We start from the raw sequence: 23,945 nt of genomic DNA, 5'->3' as shown, positions 1-23,945 counted from the left end.
GTCCCAGTCCCTCTGCTGCAAATGATGGTATTAAAAAGCCTCTTTTATTTATAGAAATAAAATTTTAGCTTCAGAGACAATAGGCTAGTTCTGTTTTACGGTACAGCAGACTTTATCATTTTAATAAAAAATCCTGACTTGGTGAAAGTTTAATTAATAAGGGACTTAAAGCTAAGGGAATGAGCAAGGGAGTTGGGTCTTTAAGGGTGTACTTATTTTTCCATCTGGGCTATCCTCCCAAAAAAAACTGTCAATTAGTTTGTTAAGCTGGAGAGACAAAAAAAAAACGTCATTAGTTCTTACAAAAAAATAATGGGTATTAAGGTTTTGCTTTAGAGGCAGGGTAAAAGCACAAGAGCAAGTGTTGTGACTAAAAATGTTCTCTCATTTCCTCTAATTATCAAAGTTTGAAGGATGACTTTATTGTACAAAGGTGCATGAGGAAGCAGACAGAGCTGATTGTTTTTCTTACCAACTGTGTACAGAATTGTTTATGATAAGACAAATAAAGTAAGTTGATGAGTGAAGTGAACATGCTGTGTAGGATACATTGTTTTTCTTATTTCCAAAATATTTTCTTGCTAGAAATTAAGTTAATAAGCTAATAATTTCAGTTTAAAAATGCTGTCATTTACTGACCAGTAAAAACGTATCTTATCTTATCTTTAAGCAGGACCAGCAGTAAGAGGGGATAGGATGGGAATCTCCATCAGACATGTCTAATGCTTCTGCTGAGGAGTAGACTAGTGAATACTGTGTCAGAGAATTACAAACAAGATATTTAATTGGAACATTTCCTATATTTATCGCTGGGCTAATGGGTTTAAATCTACATGTTATTTTGTTATATTCATGTGATAGGGAGCAACATGTTTCTCTGATAGGCATTAACAAAAATGACAAACCTAAAGTCATCAAATATGCACGTTTTCACATATGTACTCCAGATAATATCTAGATATTTACAGGAGGACTTCTCTGGAGATTCTCCCGACCTAGCCGTTCACATATGCTCCTCACAGCGGGGGACTTTCCCTGTCAGAGGGAGGGGGGGCGGGGGATTTCCTGAGGTAAGACATGACGTAAATAAACAACACGGAAGTAGCGGCCGAAGCAACAGAGTCCGCTACACAATGTTATAATGAGAATATTTGCCTTTATATCAATGCTATGTGTAATCCAATGGAATGACAACATCCACAAAAGAGAGGAGAACAACATACTGACGAACAGAAAACAGAATGCAGCCGTTTAATTACGTGCACGGAGATCGTAGTGATCCCGTGCAGACACTTTAGGCAGTCACTATATAAACGTCATTCTCTTCCCATTGACTCGAGTTGAAATCTCCGGAGTATATGATGCTGCGTTCAGACATCAGCGCACTCGGACTTTCTGCGGAAAAAATACTAGGGGTCTGGAGGAGAAACTCCGGGTAAAGTCTGAGCAAAAAATGCGGCTGTTTGCGTTCACACATAGCCTAAAGTCCCTCCGGGTAGCCAAATCTCCGGAGTTTTTCAGGAGATTTCCAAATGTGTGAAAAGGGTAAAAGAGAAGCTTCAGTGTGAAGCCTGGGAAAGAATGGAAATAGCATGTCATTTTTTTGTAATTGAATTGAAATGTAAAACTGCTGATACATTTAACTCCCTAAGTCAGAAATCCTTACAAAGGTTACAAACCTTTGAGTCATTACAGGGTTTGGAACAATCCATTTAATCCCCTCTTGTGAAACCTGGAATCAGATTAATTTTAAAGTAACTAACAATATTACCTTCCTGTATAAGCATCCCCAACCCCCCAGCCTCCTTATTTTTATCTTCTACTTAGCTTGATGATGACTACATGATCTACAAAGTCAACTGATTCCATGTTTAAAGATTTATCCCTTCCATAGAAGCATTCTAGTAGAAGACTTTACAAAAACTTAAAAAATACTTTTAAAACACTAGCATCTGACACCCTCTCACATCTGAAGACAATGTGTCAGCAACTCACAGCTTTTAGTCGCAGACTCAGATTTTTCGAAGACTGGGGATCTTGCAGGGTCACTTATTTCATCAATACACCATTGAGAGAAAAATGTACAACACCTTGAGGAAATATTCAGCAAATGTTTTCAGGTTACCTGTATTTTAGCAGGGTACTTTCTGTAATGAGCTTCCTACCTTACAGAAGTCCATTTAAAGGACTGGCAGAAAGTGTGTTGGTGCTTAGATGATGCTTGCATAACTGGTCAGAGTGCAAGAGGTTTCAGGCTCTGAGCCCAAAATATGTCATTGACTTGTGCCACAACACAGGGGATGGCTTTTGCATCACAGTGTGAGTGCAAGTAAATGATTGGTTACAGGAGATCCTCCAATAAATTAATTGTTTCCACTTCATGGTTAAGTATGTGCTACTCTTCCAAATCGAGTGCTGGTACTTGGTTATTACACTTTAATAGCTTGCTTGCCAAACTAACGATATATTACTCCATGTGCTGGCTCAGATCAGAGAAGATGAATTGGCTATTAATTAGAGTTGCACTGAGAGGGCACAGGGGAGAGACTACTCATAGCCTTGCAATCAGTGTCAACGGGGGCCCTTTTCTGACTAGGACAGCCAGGGCAGGCCCAGGTCACTGAGACTTTACATGAAAATCACTGAATCTGGTGGAAGATCCAGCTTCAAAAATGGCCACCAGCTTGTTGAGTCAAACAAAGGACATGAGAGTTTACCATGCAGATAGGCCGTTTCATCTGAAGATTTTTGTGAGGAGCGCTGACAGAAAAGCAGAGATACGTGGGAGGTTGTTTGCCTCTATGAGGATCTTTAACAAAAGCCTCACGTCCGAACTGACTTTGAATTAGAAAGTTATGGAGGAAATATTTGACGTGTAGAGATGATTTGTGAGGAATATTATTGTTTGGCTCACTTTTCTTGTGCAGCTTCTGAATTAGCCCTTTTATCACAATTAATTAAGCTTGCCTATAGGAGATGTTCCATCTTGAGCTCATCCACACAGGATAAATAAGTCAAAGCAGCAGGATATATGTCCTTTTATTGGCTGACTTGAACTCGGAAGCATCTGTAGTGGGGGGGAGGCTGTCTCTGTGCTGCGACTTTGTCGAACAGTCTTTGCCATCACTCACTTTGAATGTGTCTTTTATGACTCGTTTTGTTAAAAACCTCTTTTTTTAATGCAAGGTATCACGAGTTATAGCCTGTCTATGCAAATTAGAAAATTTTGACAGTTTGTTATTCATGTCATCGCCTTTTTAAACACTTAAAGGCAATAAATTTCACGGTGACAGGCTGCTCCTAAATTGCCACTAAATATTATTAAATATTTTAACAAGTTCCTTGTAAATATGCCCTAAATGTTTGAACGATGGGCAGGAAGAAAAATGGCTTTGCATCAACTTATTAGAGGCTATAAAAGTGGCAGTGATTTATCATAGATGTGGAGCAACTCAGGCCATCTTTTTTTGTTTTGCTTTTTCTGGTCGCTTGCTTTGTCCTGATGTGCACATTAAAGAGAGAGGCATCATGTTAAAAGCCTGCCATTTTGCAAGTCATGAAATTGTTAGGAGCAGATATTGTTGTACCTGTGTACTCGAAAGACAGAGTGATATATGGCTACAGCATTTTAAAGTTTTAAGGCGTCTCATATCCATTTACAGTTTAACACTATGCGATATCACTGGCTGTATCAGAGTGTGTTTATCGAGACATTCAGTTCATTTAATCTTGCACAGGTTTGATTTGATGTATGCTTTTGTTGTATAAGGCAGCGTTTTAGTCCTCCTAAATTATTTTTTCTGGTTATTCCTAAGACCATCTGGCAGAAACAAATTTTGTGTGCAATATATTATCTGACAGCTATATTATCTGTCACAGCTTGTCAAAATATCAGTCACATTGTATCGCCTTTGACCAGTGACCCTGATCTAGAGATAGTTTATCATTCCTAAGTACTTTTCCAGCAGTGCCGCTTTATGACTCTCTATGACTATAATTTTATGCCTTTCATTTTAATCAGTACAAAGTTATTGATGCTATCTGTCTCTTGTGTTACCTCATACAGGTGGAAAAAAATAGATTCCTAATTTCCAAAAATCGATTTCTTTTGGCTAATCAGCCACTCCCTGCTAAGTGCTAAGGCTAGCTCTTTAACTCAGTAGAATGCCAAATAGAGCAACTATAAATTCAGCCAGTCTCACAGATGACCGGAGTAGATCCTAGATTATTTACTAATCCAAAAATAGACTTTGAATCATGAATCCAGACTCGTTTTGAATCGAAAATAGATTCTGAAACGAATCGTGACCCCGAGAATCGAAATCAAATCTAATCGTGATAAAGCACTTTTAAGAACAAGTTACAAAGTGTTAAAATGTACATTTCAAACACGGCAAAGACAAAAACACAAATGGACAAACGATAAAACAAATAAATAAAAGCAAATAAACAGATTAGAACCAGATAAAACTTAATCTCATATCAATATAAACATTGTAAAGAGCAGTGGTGAAATGGATCACAGTTGATGCGTAACTGTTGGGGCTGCACATGATCCGTGGATCCATAGAAAATGTATCATCTTGGTGTTAAATATATGTTCTGCCTCTAAATCCCTGTCTGGAGTCTCAGTGAAGGGAGCGCAGCGTTTAGAAGTGTGTGTAGTGCATTGGAGATTTGCTGTACAAATATGAAGACTATTTTGTCTTAAAAAATATATTTTTATGGGGCGCCGGTAGCCTAGCGGAGTTTGCCTGCCTGAGATCTCCATGGAGAAAGTTCCACAGCTGGGGGGGCTCGTCACCTTTTGTTTTAGGTACCACTAAAGGCCCCTGCTGGAGGATCGCAGGTAGAGGTCAGGAATCAACGTTTTAAATTATTTGCAGTCTTTGGATGTTACTCTTGCTCATGCCAGAATAAAGTTCATTACCATAGCCTGAGAATTTATTCTCAAGTTAAGGTCATTTAGAGTATCACGAGTGTGCTCCAGAGGATTTTTTAAAATTATTTTTTAACTTTGGCAAGAAACAGATTCCCTCATTGGCCACATTCAAGCATTTGAATTCAGAGGTAAACCTTTTCTCTTTACTAGTCTCTCATTTTGTGACTTAAAGTGGTTAATTAAGTGTTAATTAATTACATTCTAATTAATATTAGGTTTAAATTCATGCCCTTAAGTAACTCTAAGGGGAGAAAATGATGTTGACCAGCACACAGAACAGGAAGAAGAAGTCCCAATGCAGCAAAATGAAAAGTGACAAATTATTAAATGAAAATACTGTGATATTAAAATCCTGGCAAATATGTGTCTTATGCAGTTTAAAAGTCATTGAGATGAAAGAGCTGTAGAAAAAATGCCTAATGCATATTTTACTGAATAATTACCCTATAGTAATACTTTGAGGCCTTGAACTTTCAAACATCTGAAAACCTGATATGTACCTGCTAACTAACATGGGATAGAAGCTGCTTTTTACAAGGGCAAAACGCTGAATCTTAATTTGGAGTTTTTTTATTTCTTACAAATTCATACTGCATTTTATGCTTATTTCTATTGCAACATTTTTGTTGTGGTATCTGATAAACTGAGCTGTTAAGATCAGCTTATATTGAATAAGCCATCCCTTTAGCGCTCCAAAAAACAGGATCTTTCAGGGTTATTTTTTACATTTTATTTGATGGCTTTAATCATACTGTTTCTTGCAGTCTTTGTTTCCAAACGCTCTTTTTTAAGCACTCATGGGGCCTGATATCTAAATAAACCTTGCTGTTTTGGTAAGAAGCCACTTCAGTATTCTACAAATCTCAGTGCTGTCTTTGTACATCAGTCTTAGTGGTTAGTGTGACGTGACGGCTGCCATGTCAGCAACATGGCACATCTCTGTTCCCCCTCTCTGGAGCCCTCTGTGAGTTTTCCCTGGGGTTGGCAGAATACGAGTGCCCCTTGTCTGACTTGCTATAACCTTGCCACTAGCTTGTGTGTGCGTGTGTGCTCTTTTTCCGACTCTAAAGACTTGAACAATGATGAGTCAAGCCGCACACAGTACACCTCAGGGAAAATACAGTGAAAATAAAAATAACAACAGGATTTCTGACTGCAGTCAGATGTGAGAGGAGGCACGCTGGCACTGGGCTAAAAGCCTGGGTAGATTCTGACCCTCCAGTTCATTAGATTAGGCTGTCTCGTGTTCGGGAAGTGCTGAAAGGCACTGCAGATTGTATCTGCACAAAATGCTGTCCTTACGTCCACAGACAGTTGCCAGTCCCAGTCTTTGAAATTCCAAAGTCGTTCTCAATCCAGTTAGGGCCTGGTTTTGTGGTTGTCTCTTTGTCCCCCCCCCCCAACCCCCCCTCCCCGCTGAGGGTTCTTATTAGGAGGGTTAAGTATGAGGATGCCTATGTTGGTATTTTTGTGGTTGCTCATCTGCACACCGCACATGAATTTCTTTAAATTATTTATTTTCCTGACACCGCCATATGGTGCTGAAACTTGTTTGTCTTGGAGCATTCTGGAGGATGCAAGACCTAGACTTGATTTCTTCTTGTGTGTATACATGGGAGACCCTCTTCAAACAATGCCTGTTTTTTGTTATTTCTTTTGCTGGGTGGGCTCTGTTGATGCAATTCTTCGCAACTCTCTTCGCAACAAGAGTTCTCTTCTCATCTAGTTCAGAGCAAAGAGATGATAAACATAAGTGAGCCAAAATGTGCACAGACCGCTACTATTGGTCCACAGTTGATGGGGCAACTGTACAAGAAACTTAAAGGGCCCTAGAAAAATAGGGTCCTGATCTTCTTTGAAATGCCACAATTAATTGCTATGCGTTGTCCCCAATGCATGGATGATTAAACATACTCCTAAACTGCCCTGATTTGTGGGGGCACCTTGCCAATTTTATTTGCCACAGTTAACATTTTCATTCCTGCATTATGCATGGTGCTGTGGGGCAAGGAAGTGCTGCAAACAAATGGCCTGAGGGATCGGCATAAACACAGTGTGCCAAAAGGGGGAGAAGACAACAGTTCAGCACCTCCTCCTTCAGCCACTCTTCACTGACACATTAGACAGCCCCACTGCAGCTTTGGTTTAGCCTCTCAGAGCAATACTATGTGATTGTCAATGTCGGTTACCTAAGGTATTCAAAAATGCTCAGTGTAAATTAGCAGATATATATGGAGAATGTAAGGTCAGGGAGGAGTATTATAAAATGGAATATGCTCATCTGTATCTTTATTAATCAACAACGAATGCATGTCTGATAGAATACTTCTATCTTACTAATTGAATATGATTTCTCCTTCTTTAGCATGTATAGGCTGAGGTCACTTACACTAGTTAATTCTGACAGCCAAAGCAATGCGGAGCTGGTTCCTTTGTGTTTAGGGATTTTAATTCCTCATTGCAATAATCAGTGACTGATGGAAGCCCTAGTGTGTTGTGAAGGCATGCCAAATGACATGTGCTCCCTTTTGAACATGAAACACTCAAAGTAGAAATATGAATTTTCACATTAGAGGCTTACTAACTCTCTGATAAGGATTTACTTGATCTGGGATCTTGGCTGTTAGAAATGCAACACTGCACACATGGCCTGCCCGAGTTGTCAGCTGTCATGGCATTGGCCCAAAGCCCTACACTTGGCAGGTCTCCACCCTCTCACCTCCGGCTGACAATGCAAATACAGGCAATTGATGTGTAGCCACTGGACAGCTCTCTATAGACTCATGTAATTCCATATGGCTAAGAAAACGTAAGTCTGCTGTATGTTAATCATCAGAATGATAATGATAGTCTGCTGTTTTGACAGTGGAATAAGTTCTTCATTTTAACATAAAGTAGTCCATACTGTGAGGTTCCTTCCAGTATATTCAGTTCATTTTAAACGGAGGCTCCTTGCTTTCAGAGCACTCTGCATGGCATTAACAGTAACTAATGCACCAGGCAATGGAAAGAGGGCAGATATTGTTTTTTATGGCCTGACCTTTAAGGCATTATTATTTTTTTGATGAATAACTGTTTACTCTGAATGCGGGCATTAAACAAGTTTCCTTAAGGTTTGCAGTCATTTCCCTTGACACAAATGGCGAAACAAAAACATCTCATCCTGCTCGTAGGCAAAGTGAAGCGAGCTGTCAGTGGATATGGAAAGTCTGTTTTAGTGGACTGGAGAGTAGTGTTAAATAGATGGCAACCAGTTCATTAGGATGCCTTTCAGAGCATGAAAAATGACCTTTTCCCTTGTAATTGTAGTCTGAGTTCAAAGATAGTTGACTGGAACCAGAGCATACTGTATGTTGACAAGGATCACTGGAAACAATTAGCAACACATCGCACCAGTCAGTCTGCAAGCAGTTCTCAGTTACCAATTTTTTACACCTTTTTGCTTAAATGCAGGAATTTCATTATCTCTGATAGATAAGTTAGAAAAAGACATGATATTATCAAGTACATTGAGCCTCAGCTATTAGTTATTTATACATATTACATACAACATAACAGAATACTTAAAAATGGTTGTTCCAAAAAAAAAAAAAAACCCAAGTCATAAAAATGTTAGGAAATATTCTCTTCAATAAAGACATCGATATTCTGCTCTGCAAGGTTATGGAATGCAAATAGTAAAATTCAGGGCATTAAGTTCTCTGTCACTACAACAGATTTTAGACGTAGAAAAAAGTCGAGGATATGTGGGGGTTGGTGACATAAGTTTAAATGCAAATTGCATATTTATAGTGTAGTGTTGTGTTTCTTTGGCATTTCAATTTGCAATCAGAACTTTCATCTTTAGTCTGTTACGTGGTATCCGGTTAAGCTTCCACTCTCGTCATATAGAAGGCTTTTATTGTGGGACCAAACAACATCGTGCAATGCCCTGCCGTGTCTGGACTTCTTTTTAGACTTCAGTGCATCACTTTTTTTTTAAACCTTGACTAAAGTGATATTAAGGAGAATGATAATCCGTAACACGCTTGGGTTTAGCATGAGTCAAGTTTTATTACCTGCAGCCAAAGCAAACAATCGCAAAGTACACCGCTACAAGCAACATGCATGTGGAGGCTCAAGCAAAAAAGTACTTATTTTTACTCAATCTAAAGAATATATTTAGTTTGGCTACTAGTTGCCTTTCAAAATAATGATGCAAGCCATGATTAATAAACTTTATATCAATATCTTTATTATATGCTGTGAGAATTCACAGGGTATCCGGCGAGATGTTAATAAATAAAAACATTGTCTATTTCTCAATTATAAAATTAGCTCCAGCTGTATCAGCTGCAACAAAGTGATGGACACATGGATCAAAAATGAGAATAAGATAATATAATTAACTTTCTCTAATAGGCCATTTTTCAAGTAATTATTTATTTGTATTTGGTACTTCAGAGTAAAGTTAGATGCTTTTGTACTTCAGTCATTCTTCAGTGCAGTGAAGAACTTGTTAGGAGTATTCCTGTGTTTTAACTACTTTTAGACTGCTTTATTATAGGAACTTAGTATTTCTTTCTTTGTAAATTTTTGGTATCAAAACAAGGTCCTCTGTTCTCTCAATCTAATCTCAAAATGCTCCAAAAAGCAGTCAAAAGGTTTAGAATCAGTTTCAGTTGGGTTTATTTACATTATTTTTTTTAATCCGTTACAGCTCGCCTGTTTGTACTGATATCTCTGATATGCCTGGTCAAGGTTATCAATCAATTGAAAAAAAAAAGTATAAAAGTAATGTATGCGTTTTTCTTTTCAACATACTCCCTGTAATCTGTAATATGAACACGGTGTGTTTTGGGAGTGCAGTATATTTATAACACTTGTGGAAAGCATAAAATAATGTGTGAGTCGATATTTATGCACATCTTTAGTTGGCAATGTATGTTGGTATTTTCAGCCGAGGTTATTGAAAGGATAAGACATTATGATAAGTACGTTTTGCAACACTTTAATGTTTTTTGTTTGACTAACTTCTGCCATAATCATCAGAATTTTCCCTCCTACTTTGTGGTGTTTTGATAAGGCAAATGTGGTTGAAGAGAGCAAATATTTAAGGTATCTGCAAATGTGATGCACATCTGTCAAACAGCCCAAGGGTGAACACCAGCACATAACAAGGCAACAAATGCTGATCCGGGACTTCGCTGCGGCAAAATAAAATATGGCTCAAGTTTTCATTAAGGTGCTATTGATTAGCTTTTCCTAGCAATGAATTATGGACAACATTAAATAAAAGGGAAAATATTTTTATGACTTTGCTTGGGGCATGCCAGATTCCTCCATTGCCTCTTGTATGCTCGCCCTGACAGGCATTTTGGTTTTTTCTTGAATTCTTGTGGCTTTTCTGAGAAAAAATAAAGATTTTCCATTTGATTCCTTGATTACCGCTACCATTCTCTCATGTGTTAAACAATAAGAAATACAGACGACCAAAGAGTTTAAAAAATATTTTAATCAATTAAAAAAATCTTGTTTGTATGAGGACTTGTTGAGATTTTTAGACAGATCCCAACTGTAGTGATCAGTTTAACAATGTCCTGTGTTGTCCATAGACTTTCCAGTCTTACAGCACAATCCCAAGCCCAAAGCTTCTGCTTGTACCTTGGGATGGTAATTGCCAGTATGAAGCATTCGTCTACTTGATTACATTAAAAATATATTCTAGGCACAGATTCTTGCAATATTTAGTCAGCGTTACCAACCTTACATTCAGTTATTTTGTTGAAGCCAAAAAGTAGTCATGTGTAAAAAGTCCCATTTGAATTGATTTTGTTCTTTTCAAGAATCTTTACATTTTTTTTTATCTCACAGGGGTTTTACCTTAGATGACTTGCATTGTATACCTTCATAAATGCTGCCGCACCCCTACGCTGGAGGATAAGCTAAGCTATTAAAAGCTTACACACCTTACTATTGTGAAAACATTCCTCAAAAATAGTTTATCACAAGTGTTCCAGTGCTGATTCTGTCTTTAAGACGCCAGTAAGAATAGAGAAAAACAAATTCCGCCTTTGTGGAACCTTTTTTCTGTATGCATGCTCTGTCCCTGCTGTACTGTTTGTGATGCTGATGAGTGGGAGGGGGTCTTTCTTTTTTGATGGCCGTCATTAAATGCTAACTCAAAGGAAGTTAAGAAGAAGAAATTGGACACTTCTCTAAAACATGAAAAAAACTTCAAAAACATTTTTTAGTTTGGGGAAACAAGAACATATTTTCAAACCCTCATGTAACAGCAGCATTTCAATTCCCTATGTGCACACAATCTTGGCATTAGTTTTGATTTCACTGGAATGTTCTGACTGTTGGTGTTGAAAACTTTTATGAAAATAATTACATCTCTTTCCAGTATATCATAGTTCAACCTGTCTGTCCTGTTTTGTCTTCCTAACAGATTTTGTCTTCCTGAATGAATTATTGTCTCTTTCCTTAACTCGAATAGGTTGCAGTTCCAGTTCAGCTGGAATATGTTTTGTTCCATATGTAGTAATTAGTTGTGACTAATGAAGCACCATGTAGCTAAAAAAGATTTGCATTGTTAAAATTATTTTACAATGTAAGTCTTTCAGTCTTTGGACATCAATGGACATTTCTGTAGTGATATGAAATCTGAACATTTTTTTATTTCATGTGCAACAGTTCTTTACAACTATTTGTCCTACTTAAATGTTGCCAACAGCTGTGCCCATGTGATGTAAACAAAGGAATTAGATTTTTATATGGCAGTAGTGGTTGGCAGTATGGAAATAATATCATATCATGATTTTTTTAAGGCAGGTTCACGATCACAATTTTATCAGAATTATTTTTCATACTGAGCTTAAGACTACTGTAATTTCCAGTTACTCCCGAATTTCCCCTCTGGGGATCAATAAAGTATTATCCTATCCTTACTGACCAGTTCAACCTCACTAATTTCCCAGTATAATGCTTTTAAATGCACAAAAACTGTGCTAATAAGTTTAGTGTATTTGAAAAATGTATTTGTACATTTTCACACAGTGAAGCATTCATTTGAAAACATGTGGACTTCAAGTTTTTGTACTATATTTTAGCCCTGCAGAATTCTTACAACTGTAGCTTTATACAAATAGCCTTTTTATTTGATTTTTAAAGACATCACTGGATGTAATTTAGTTTAGTTTAGTTTGTTTTCCAGAATGTGAATACAATGTGACACATGATTAATGTAAGTTTGACTGAAATCTTGAGCTATCCACCGAATGAGAGGAGAAAGAGCTGCTGACTGACATCACGTTAAGCGGCGCACATGGAAATCAGTGATTGTACTGTTCAAAATATTTTTTATAACAATCAAAAAGATTTCCAGACCTTGCTGATAAAATATAGATATTTTAAATAAACTATGATATTTTTTCATTTTTGTACAAAATATACATATCGACAAACAGAACCTCAAACCAGTTACTAGTAATTAAAAATAACTACACAATCCACCTTTGAGTTGTATTTACATGTATGGCACATGGACCATATTCCTCAGGTACAGAGGACACTTTTTTACATGCACTAAACATTTCTTTGTCAGAGTGGTGAGTTAGTCCTCATTGATTTGAATGACATGTTTTTAAACACATGGCTGTTTTAAGGACGTTTACAAGTGAAAAGTGTGACTTAGGTTGTTCATTAAGTTGCCACCTTATGACAGTCAAGAAATGACAAGTGTGGTAAAAAGCCACATTCATAGTTAATAGAATTCTCCTTTGGATGTGACAACACTTTACAAATAGAACGCCATGACTGCTAGCTGCACTTCAGTGTTCAGACTGCAGACACTTAGTGCACCAGGTGTTGTGCCCAAGATTTTTCCACAAGACGAATGGGAAAGTGCCATATGCCTTAAACATCCCATTAATACGTCTTATAAGCATCACTAGAACTGAGCACCAAAAGCTCCATTTTACAGCAGTTTCTTGTTTTGTCAGACATAGCTGCCAGTTTACGTTATCAGGTAATTATAGCACTGTGCACACTAGAGTGGCACAAATTAGAAGTTTGGGGGAAGAATCAGTTGGCTGTATGCCCATCACTGACTGTATGGCCTGGACACGATAAACACACAAGCACAAATGCCTGTAAAAGGCACCTGAAGGCAGCGTCAACATTTTAATGGAAAATTTGATGTCTTGGCTCTGAATGACTTATTTTCAAATCAGGTTTTCTCGAAACCAAAGACTGTTTCATAATGTGAGTACATTTACATTTTAAGTGATAAAATTGTGCTTTTTTTAACGGTATTTTATACAGTAACAAACTATTATGCATATAAATTAGGGCTGGGCAATGATTAAAAGTTTTAATCGCGTTAATCGCATGAGTTCCTGTGATTAATCACGATTAATCGCATTGTTATACGCAAAATCCAATAATGAATTCAAACGTAGTGTATAGTGCACTTTTATTGTAAATGTACTTCTCAACTTAAACAATGTAATCAAAGCAAATAAATACAAAACTAAAGCTTATTGCATTGGTTGCAGTCTGGACGCAGAGTGGTGTGGGTCTCTGCTCTCTGACTGCAGCTGGGTCTGCTGCGCGAGGCTACACTGACAGCCTGTGAGAGCTTTTGGAAGGGGGAGGGGCTCACGGCAGCACCCGCTGCTCGTTGAGGACAGTAACTGCAGAGCAATACGTGCTTTCACGTCAGTTTCTTACACCAAAAAAAGTCTCCAATAACACCAGAAAAAGTCGCTAGATTTGTCGCTAGTAGCTGTTGACAAAAAAAAGTCGCCAAGGGGGTTTGGAAAGTCGCCAGATTTAGCGAGAAAGTCGCCAAGTTGGCAACACTGTTTCCTCTTTCCTGTGAGCGCCGCAGCAGACATGCGCAGCAGTAAGCAACATACGAGGCTCGCTCACGATGGAATTTTATAAAATAAAAGCCAGTGAGCAACAGACTTTTACAAGAAGAAAATAAATAATAAAAACTGCGTTAATGCGAGATAAAATAATTGTCGGCGATAATTAATTAATGAGTTAACGCAAAAATAACGCGTTAACGTGCCCAGCCCTAATATAAATGTAAGATCTTTGCTAGATAATCAAATCTAAATCCTAAAAGTTATCTCAAAACACTTAACAAATAGAACATGTTTTCTAGAGAAACCATGCTCCCACCAACAGATTATGTTCTTACATGTGCCCCTTGGCTCATGTATCTTTTCAAGTAGTGTACCTGTTTTTGTGGCGATTTCATCTTCTTTAATTAGATTTTGTGAAAAAAATGTCATGGAAAATCGAGTGTTGAGTCATTTTCTCTTATGAAATGCAGAGTCAGCATTTGGACCTTGCCGTTTGTTGTGTGAGGAATGATTTGAGACCATTGATGTGGTCTAAAATGTTTGTCTATCACAGATGCCATGAAAGAGACCTAATGGCTGTACTGTATGTTCTGACAGCTGAAGCTCATGATAAGAACTGCATGATAGAGAGCAGCGATTCCTCCTTATTACATGTGGAATTTCCTCCCAGCTGATTGAAGTATCAGCATATTGCTGCCATATTCCTCTCCACAAGAGCCCACAGTTTTATCTCAGTGCAGAATGAAGGGGGCAGAAGAGAGGTTATCAAAGTCACTTGCTGTTGTTTCATCTCTGCACACTGCACTTCACAACTTACTTCTCAGAACAATAGAAAAACTGTTTCAATTTTCAGAAAACAGCAGTGTTGCAAGCAAATACCGAAATGCATACAAGATAGTCTACATAAATGTACACAATACATGTGTGTGTATCCACTGTATGTTTACATTAATCAATACATGCAAAGAAATACTGTATGTACTGCATTTACAGTGTGATCATGTGGAAGAAAAATAACTATAAGTAATCTAATGTCATTTAGCTGTTCTATGCAAAGTTAATGTAATCCTCTAATGTTTAGTGTAACGCATCAATCATGCAAAAATCTATTGTTGCATTAGCCTTGAAAGAACAATAATAATAAAAATGCTATAATGGTTTTAGCTTCCTTTCCATAAATCACACTTGGAGGCTGGGGAGGGGGGATCTTAACTTGCCACTTCAGCTCATCTGAGCAGTCTAAGGGATGCTGAATACTGATATGATATTGAACAATAACAGGAGCCGCAGTTGGTCACTTTCAACCTGAAGTGGTTTGAAATACTGCGTTACACAGTCAGTGGCTGCTTCTTACAGTAGTTGACCCAACACCTTCTGCAATGACATAAAGCAGTTTTCTGTTCAATAGCCACTCAACGCTGGACTGTAAATCAGCAGTAAATGCATGAAAACAGTGCAAAGTAGAAGATTTACTGCAACAGTGCCAATCCTTTTAAACAAATATTAAAATAAGACCCAAATCAGGTGTAACCTCATTTAACAGGTCATGCTCAATTCAGTTTTAAGTTAGCGGGGGTAGCTGACAGGCTGTCGAAATTTACATCCATATTAACCATTGATTAATAACACAGTCTTCACTCTTGAGACGGGTTGTGGTCTTAGTGTATATGTCTTTGATGTATGAACACAATGCAAAAAGAATCAACACACGATTGGAGCCCAGTTTTTCTCTCCGATGGTTAAACAGCACTTTAGGTTGAATGTAAAAAAAAAACAACAGCAAATCCTCTGTTAAATAATGTATCAGCATGCACAAAGTCACATAGCCAAACACATATGTATATAGAAAGAAATGCTGAAGAGCACAGCTTTTAGCTTTGATAAGTGGAAGTGCATTTCTACCATGTGGTTTCAACCTGGGACCTTTACAAGTGCTTGTCAGAGTAGTGCTTAGAGTACTGCCTGAAGAGGCTTTACGATTTCACAAAGAATACTCTCTTCTGAGGAAGTGGGTGGAGAAGATAATTCTACAAAAGAGGAGGAAGAAAAAAGAAAACTAGAGAATTAATAAACCTTTTTAGTCGGCATAATCATTCATTTTGAACCTAAACTGAACAGAGCAACAAAACAAATCATTTTTGGGGAGAGAATACATGTATTTTAATGCCCTCAAGCAAAACTAATTAAAGACGACACCTCATTTACATAAATAAGCATTATAATTTGCATGCATGCACAAGGGAATAGAGTCAGAAAAGAAAGCAATATTTTGCAGTCTGCTAATTTCATTTTATTCAGGATTTAAGCTTAATAAAGATTCATTTTGGAGGGGAAAGGAAAATAATCAACGGGGAAATTTGAACTATCTCCAAAGATGCAGCAGCCTTCTATTGAAAGGGCTCTTTCCGAGTCACCAGATGACTCCTAATCTGGAGTGGCACTTCCTGGCTCAGCTCCAACACCAACTCCTTGAAAGGTAAAAAAATTTTTAGAGCCCAATTTATTAGTATGCAGCTCTGGCATCGGGTAGAGAATTAATGGCGGTGACTGATAATGACTGTAATCGTGGCACAAATGGGGTGTTGAAATAGCAAACAACGGGCACAAGGCATGTAATGGGGATTTTATTAATTACCCGAGGTCCCTAGCATGAGCAGTCTCCAGGATTTACTGTGGCCATGCCAGCCGGTCGAGGAGGGGTCGGCTAGTCTAATCTGACAATGAAAGGGTCACTACTGAGACTGCAGTGGGAGCAAAAGGGAGTAACATGTTATGTCGCAGCAATTGCTTTCAAACGGCTACAAATACTATGACAACTACGTGCATTTCAAGGAAAGTGGGTTGTGTTTATTGGCTTAAATTTTGGTGTTTGGATCATTAAATATCAGAATACAGAAGGAAAGTATCTTTAGGTGGTAGAGAACAATACGAAGTAAAAAGAAGATGTTTTCCCCCCCAGAAACACTTTATATTGATTTTCCTTTTTCTACAAACTATTTGAAAAACTAAATACAGTCAGCTTCACTGGAATACATTCCCTCTCTGTCTTTGTTGGCAATTTGAAAGAGAAATCAACATATGGTAGCGTTGTCAGGTAGGATAGCCCATCACACATCAACTCATCAACAAGAGAGGATTGATTAAAAGTCCTCTTTATTACTCACTGAATCCTTAATGGACACTAGACTTTCAAAATGGAAGAAACAATTAGAGTTTTACTGCTTTGTGGGCACTACTGATTTATATAAATCACTGCACGGGTGTAAATTTTCCAATAAAAGACTGAACCACTCCTAGCATACATAATCAACATGTCCTCATACAATCTTTGTAAAATAGTAGGACTCAACAGTCACAGCAATCAACAGATTGGTGTGCTTCATGAAATGTTTTACTGTTTCTATATGCTTTATGATCGCTTATCCCCAAAAATAAATATCTCCATTCAATAAAGCGTGGTTACAACTACTTCTAATTCAGTCTTAATATAATAAATCATTTGTGGTTCACTCTTGGTCATTTCCCACCAAAACAGGAACCCTGGACTGACATTCCTCACAAGTCTTATTTGTCCCAACATGTGAGAACACTGTGAACGCACTCTGATTTTGAAAAAAGCCTCTGATTGGTATACATTTGAAAAGGAGGTTTATCAACATCAGTGTTTCCCGCACTCCAATTGATTAAAGTCCTCATGGTTTGTGAGATCCAACAGCAGTTTCTGAATGTGTGGATGCTCGGTTTGGAACAGACCCCCACAGTTCAGGCTGCACATGATCTGCGGACATGCAACTTTTCTCAGTTTCATCTCCCTGAGTTTGTATTTATCATGCAGGTGTCAGCTGGTGCTGACAGGTGACAACAATCAGTTCTGCTGCGTTTGGTTGTAAAACGTAATAGTTACTGGATGTAACTCCAGTTCTATGACTGCGTGTGTAGCCCTCTAACAGGCTTAACTATCGGTTTACCCTTTAAGGCTCAACGAGAACTGAAGATAAAGCCCTTAAACACACGTGACTCCATTGGTGTTTCCTCTACACAGCATGCGCTGCAGCAACCAGTGCACAGACACACACATCTGTTAAATGAAAGGTGTGTGTGATTTACATTGCCAAAGCGTATAGTAGACAAAGAATGTGTTTCTGTAAATCATTGCAAACAGACAGATTTATTTTTCTGTTGTTGTAAAGTTGAAGTCCCTGCAGGGGGGTAACACATACTGTAATTGAAATGATGCAGCTTTTCATATTACAGTCAGTTGTACTCAGATTTTTAAAAGCACTTTCCAAATAAAAAGGGAGTTCAAGCTTATCTGACTGCTTGTATTTTTATTATTTAATATTTTTCATATTTATTTTGTGTACATGTCACTTGTGTAAATACACATGTAAACTGTATTTTTGTTTGGGGTTTCATTTTTTTTGGGAGTGTTTCTTTTACTTTCCCTATAATCCTATAAACTACCCTATACCTGGTGGCAGTGTATGTACCTCGCTTTGGATAAAAGCGTCTGCTAAGTCAATAAGCTACTCTACGTCTAGCACACACTCCAATTTACACACACTTCATCCTTACTGTATACTACTGTAATGTCAATAGTAAACCATAAATGGACACAAATAAGATGGGTGACTTCTTAACAATAATACATGCTCATATTTGTACTTGTAAATATGAATTGATTATATCAGATTGAGTGCTCATGAATGGAAGAGTGAAAAAGTTCTTCAGTAAGTCACACAGAAGAATCATCTTCTTTTTTGGGTTTAAAGGAATTCTTCTGAAAAAAGTGGCTTCAGCTAGAGCCATGCAAATTTGATTATCTGCCTCGAGTGACATCACTTGTCACAGCTGATTGTGAGGTCAATGTAGGCAACATTTAAAATATTGCACTTAGCCAGATCTCTGTTGTCTGCTTCTCATCTTTGCTTGAGGCTAACAGCTTGAGGCTACTTTAGCTGCATTGTGGGTAAATCATGTAGCAGATTTTGACAAGGAAAAAGAAACTGGTTTTGTTCCTCTGTTTTTATTCTTTAAAAAAAAGATTTCAAGTTTGACACTTTTATAGGAGTGCAACACTTAATTGCTAGAACATGGCCCCTTTTTGCTTTGAGAAAATGAAATGAAATGTGAGCAGTCAGAGCAGACTGAATTAGACATTTAAACAAAGTATGTAGATGCAAAAGTTCATTTGTCTTGATTTTAACTAAATGAGTTAAGATTACAGAAAAAAGGGTTAAAAGAAGACACAAACACACGCTGGAGTAAATCCAACAATGGTTCAGAGTCTTTGAAAGCATTCATAAAAAATGAATAAAACAGATCTGCATTGATAAAAATGTGCAGTGTCTATAATCCACAATGAATAAACCCTGAAAACTCAAGCACTCAAGCAATTTTTAACAAGACAGTAATTCACATCACTATAGAATGGGTGAGCATCTTTAAAAGCTGGCTATATTTCTGTCAGCAAGACTCAAGAATAAAAAAAATCTAACATAACAAAGTAGGGTGGGCCATCTGCACATTGCATTTATGGGACGGGTAATGATGAATCTGAATGCCTTTTTGTTCAAGTCACATTGCGTGACAAAGGTGTGTATGTTTTACAGTATATTTATCTCATTCTCATGCCCGAGGGCAACTGTTGGTAACATAACCTCAGAAAATCTCACCATTCAGGTTCACTTTTTGCCTCGCACCCGCTTTATTGAATTAACAGCTTTGCGTAACTTTCAAAACCTCAGCTGTTTATATGTTATATATGTTTTTGGAATACATAAAATCAATAATATCATAATCATAATTTTGTACCATAGCTTAAGGATTCCTTTGTATACTGCTTGACTTTTTAAAACAAGAAATGTGCTGATAACATAAAAGTCACTGACTGTTCAGGCTTTGTGTAAAAAGAAACACACTTTATCCTCGCTCTAAGTTAATAAAGACATCATTGGCAACAATGAGAGGAAACTTTACACTATGTAAATGTCTTAGAAGATGAAATACCTTCTGATCTATTGGCTTCATGGGCAAGACATTCACAGTCACTGAACAGTTAACACACCTCAGCACCTGTGTTTGCTGTTTTATCACCTAAATCAAAATATGCACTTTTTCAGAACCTTCCCTCATTCACATGTTCTGACAAGGATTTCACAAGTGGCTTGGCTCAAGGTTATGTTTATAGTATAACTGTGTGCTTTGGTATACCTTGTTTGATTTAAACATTTTTTTAAAGAGGCAGCAGAAAAAACAACAGTTGAAACAGAATACAATAGAAAGTGATTTGCAAAATGTATTTCAATTGTATGCAACATGTTTCTTCCACATTATTCATTTGACTACATAAGTAAAACACTTGTAAAGAACTATTGTGTTTACCCCATATGTTCTTTAATGAAATATTTGTTTAGCCTTTTCAATACAATACAAAATCTGTAATTGTCATATCCTGTTGAAGTCTTTGTAGCATGGCCAACCACTCTGTGATTTCCATTCCCAGAAGTTTTCACCTTAAAGGAAACAACACATCTGAGCCAAATATAAAAAAGTGTATACCCGGTTTACTGAAAAAAAAAGTCATGACTCTTGTTGGTCTTTTTTTGCCCTAAGAACCTGTTTCATGGGTGTGCACATTTTTTCCAAGTTGTGCGGTCATGTGTAAAAAATGTATTGAAAACGTCTTGCCGTAACAAATCAAAACCTGTTTTTGCATAGTGTTCTAAATATTTCAGAAATATCTGCCCCATCTGAAAACACCCATTGAATGCTTCTCTCCTGTTTTTATTTGTGTTCCTTTTCTTTGCCCTGCCTCTGAGCTGAGAGGGAGAGACTTTGAAACCAAAGTTGGCAACATTCCTTGACAGTGACATACAAAAGTATCACCTTATTGCTCACTTTTTGAAAACATGGAAAACACAAAGCGGTGAACCAGATGTTCAGGTTCTGATCTGAGAACAGATTGCGTGCGTTACAAGAAAAGTGTAAGCATGAATTACCTGAATCAATGTTAACTATGTACTTTCAAAGAAATGTTTCTTTTTTCTGCTTTGATTTAAAGCAGTTATTACCTCTTTAGAGGAGGATATGTTTTGTGAGATGGTTGTTTGGCTGCTTGTGCACAGAATTACAGAAACACCTCTGGCCCAATCTCCATGAAAGGGTGAACGAGTTTAGCACGAGTCAAGGACCTCTTAGATAAAATTCAAACTCTCAAACAAGAAATAAGATAACAATTGTGTCTTCAGTAATGTTAAAGTTCAGGTGTCCATCTATTTGTACAAACCGTTGACTATCTTTTTATCTAGAGTGTTCTGAGTCATTGCTGTAAGCATAACTACTTAAACCACATAGCTTTTCTGTTTAGTTTCCAAACTTTGCTGATCCTTTCAACACAATCTACCAAAATATCTGTGTACAGAACAACAAATGTGAAGTTTTTGTAAGAGTTTTTGAATCATTACTGTATTAAAAAAACAGCAATAGGCTGTTAAATCAAATTTATAGTACTCCATACTATTTTTGTGTGTTTCGGAGGAGATCCCTCTGTGTTCCAGAGGTGTCTGAGACAGGCGTGTTGCCTCACCTGGTCCTGTGTTTACCTCAGATGGTAGGATTAGGAAGCAGCCATGTGGAAGATATGACTCTAATCCATCGTGCCTTTACTTGGCACTCAGACATGGTCCTCGGCTGCACTTCCGCTCTCATAAAGGTAGAGCTACGCCCTTAAGGAATACAGAAATATCAACAGCATTTTGAAAGTCTCGGAGTGTGATACAACATTATTTTGACAGCCATGTGGGCCCAGTTCTCCTCGTGGAGGAAAAGTCGCCGTTAGGCTGTTTGGGGGATCAGTGAGAAGGGGTGTTAAGACAGTGTCTTAAAGTGTTTAGCCATCATCAAGCAGTTCATTTATTGGATGCATCAGTGCATGATTTATTGTCAAATCCAAGACCACTGCACCTTACAGTTGGGTTTTTGTCTCTAAAATGGCACATTTTGTAATTTTTTGAAAGACCCTAAACATTTTATGAAGTAGATCAAATCACAAATTCAGCCTCCATGTTTAAAGAGTTTCAGTTGTTCTTGCTCTCTGTCCTGTGTCTCTCTCATATTCAAACACTTTAAAGCTCTTTTGAATTTCTAACTAAATAAATTGTTTGATTAAAAGGCCATGGTCGACTTCAATTATTATCCATATTTAAAAAAAAAAAAAACCTCATTATTTAAACAAAATGTCAACGTCTCTGTGAAAGTTTCTATCGTGTGTGTTTTTGGTCCGAGAACTTGCTCTTGTTGCTGTAACCACATCACCATCTCCATCACAAAGGCTACAACGCTAAACTCTTATTTATTCAATGCGTTGATAATTAAGCCATTCTCATTAGTGACATAATTGGAAATGTAATTAGCAATAGTAATAGTTATAGTATTTAATACCTTTTCTCTTTAGTTATCGGGCTCATTCAAACCAGTAATTAGCAGTCATAAGAATTTCAGACTTTTGTCCTAATTCATTTTAGTCACCAATTATTTCTGTTGTATTTATATCAATAAGTTATTGTCACAGTCATTTACATTTTGAGATGAACAAACAAACACTTAGCTTGCCTTCTCTTTAGAATGAAGCTTTTATTCGGTTGAATTTTCCGCTGTAGAGAATCACTACTCTGTCTGGAGTGTTTCTGCTCATCCTTAACTTGATTTGTCAAACAGAAAAGAAAGATTTGAGTTATTTGGAGATGTTGTCTTGATTGAAAGAAACACACAATGTTAACATAACAATTGTTTAAGATGACATGTCATGAAGAAGAAGCCTCCCTTATTACTTTGACTTGAAACAGCTTCAGACAAAAATGTGAAATGTCACACCTGCATGAAGAGTGTTATTTTTCCTTTTCTCTGAAGGACTTTTAGATTTAACACCAATCTGTTTGCATGTAGAAAGAATGCTTTTTGACATAAAATGTTCTTGAATAAATAAAAAAATTTTGTTGTTCAAATGTATCATTAGAAATAAACATTTATTGATGGTAAACATGTGTGTTATGTCTATTAACAGGAATCAGATGGCAGTGGAGTGAGCTTGGTTAAGAGGCTGTAACTCCTCTGTGTATTCTTCTCCAGGACAGTCTTTTCAACAGTATGGTGAGTTTGAACATATTTGTTTATTTAATGGTATAAAGTAGAAACGGAGACAGAATTGTTATTCCATTAATATGAGAAATCTGTATGTGATTCATAACTTAATTTTATGGCAGAAAAATTAATACGCTTTTTTTTTTTTTTAACTTTGTGTTTCTATCATTCTGAAATAAATAACTAGATTGTCAACTTTAGTTTAAAATCACATGGCGTGGCTCGTAATGTGCAGTATTGGTGCGCCTCTGCTCCATGTTGAAGTTGCGCCTCTGTTTTCTGCACAGCTTAATTGTCTCAAGCATGCACACAAGCAACACACACAAGTCATGATACCCAAAGGCCTAGATTAATTAATCTGTGAAAACCCTTGAGCAGAGAGCACTCGACAGGTGCCTGTTTGCTTTGGTATGGGACTTGTTTTTGGCAGAGGTGCAGCAGCTCATTATAAATCCATAATTAAGTTACAGTTTCATTTTCCCCTTTTAAAATACTGTCATTTGGCATCAACATGGCTTAAACTCTGATTCTGTTAAGTGCACTCTTGGCTATAATCCTTTTTTATAGTATTTGTTTTTGATCTACTCTTTGTCATGAGTGGTACTTAAACAGATATGTGTATGAGAGGCTGAGAGTGATACTGTGTGTTACTCACTGGTTGTTATCCTGTGCTTCCTACAGGTGTTCTTGTTTTCAACTTGCTGTAATTCCTAAAAATCTCCTGATTTGTTCTTAATCCAAAACAAGCTGATTGGCATCCCCCCTTCTGTTCCCCTTTGTAACTCAGCACAAAAACAAACATCACGCCCTCCTGCTGGCTGAAGGGATGGTCGTCCGAACCCCCACAGCTCAGTTCATCCCGTGTTAGGATGTGTTGGATGTGCTAAGTGAATGCGACCGAGTGGCTCTCTCAGGGCAATGTCTGTTATTTAGAGTCACCTGCCAGCTAAGAGGGAGGGTGAGATGCACAGCAGGGGCTCTGGAGGAGGGATGAGCAGCACTGT

The 23,945-nt window shown here is 37.4% G+C and overlaps 1 long non-coding RNA gene across 1 annotated transcript in view; it reads left to right on the top strand.

Annotated features, from left to right (window-relative positions):
* The window catches only part of LOC132989393 (uncharacterized), an 83,087-nt gene that overhangs the window by 15,286 nt on the left and 43,856 nt on the right, over positions 1-23,945 (top strand). The window contains exon 3 of the long non-coding RNA XR_009675909.1: positions 22,865-22,950. This is a non-coding gene — a long non-coding RNA (uncharacterized LOC132989393). The remainder of the gene's footprint in view (positions 1-22,864; positions 22,951-23,945) is intronic.

Source organism: Labrus mixtus, chromosome 15, assembly GCF_963584025.1.
Source record: "Labrus mixtus chromosome 15, fLabMix1.1, whole genome shotgun sequence".
Lineage (NCBI taxonomy): Eukaryota > Metazoa > Chordata > Actinopteri > Labriformes > Labridae > Labrus > Labrus mixtus.
Note: the sequence above shows the minus strand (reverse complement) of the source record. Positions and strands in the feature narration are given on the sequence as shown.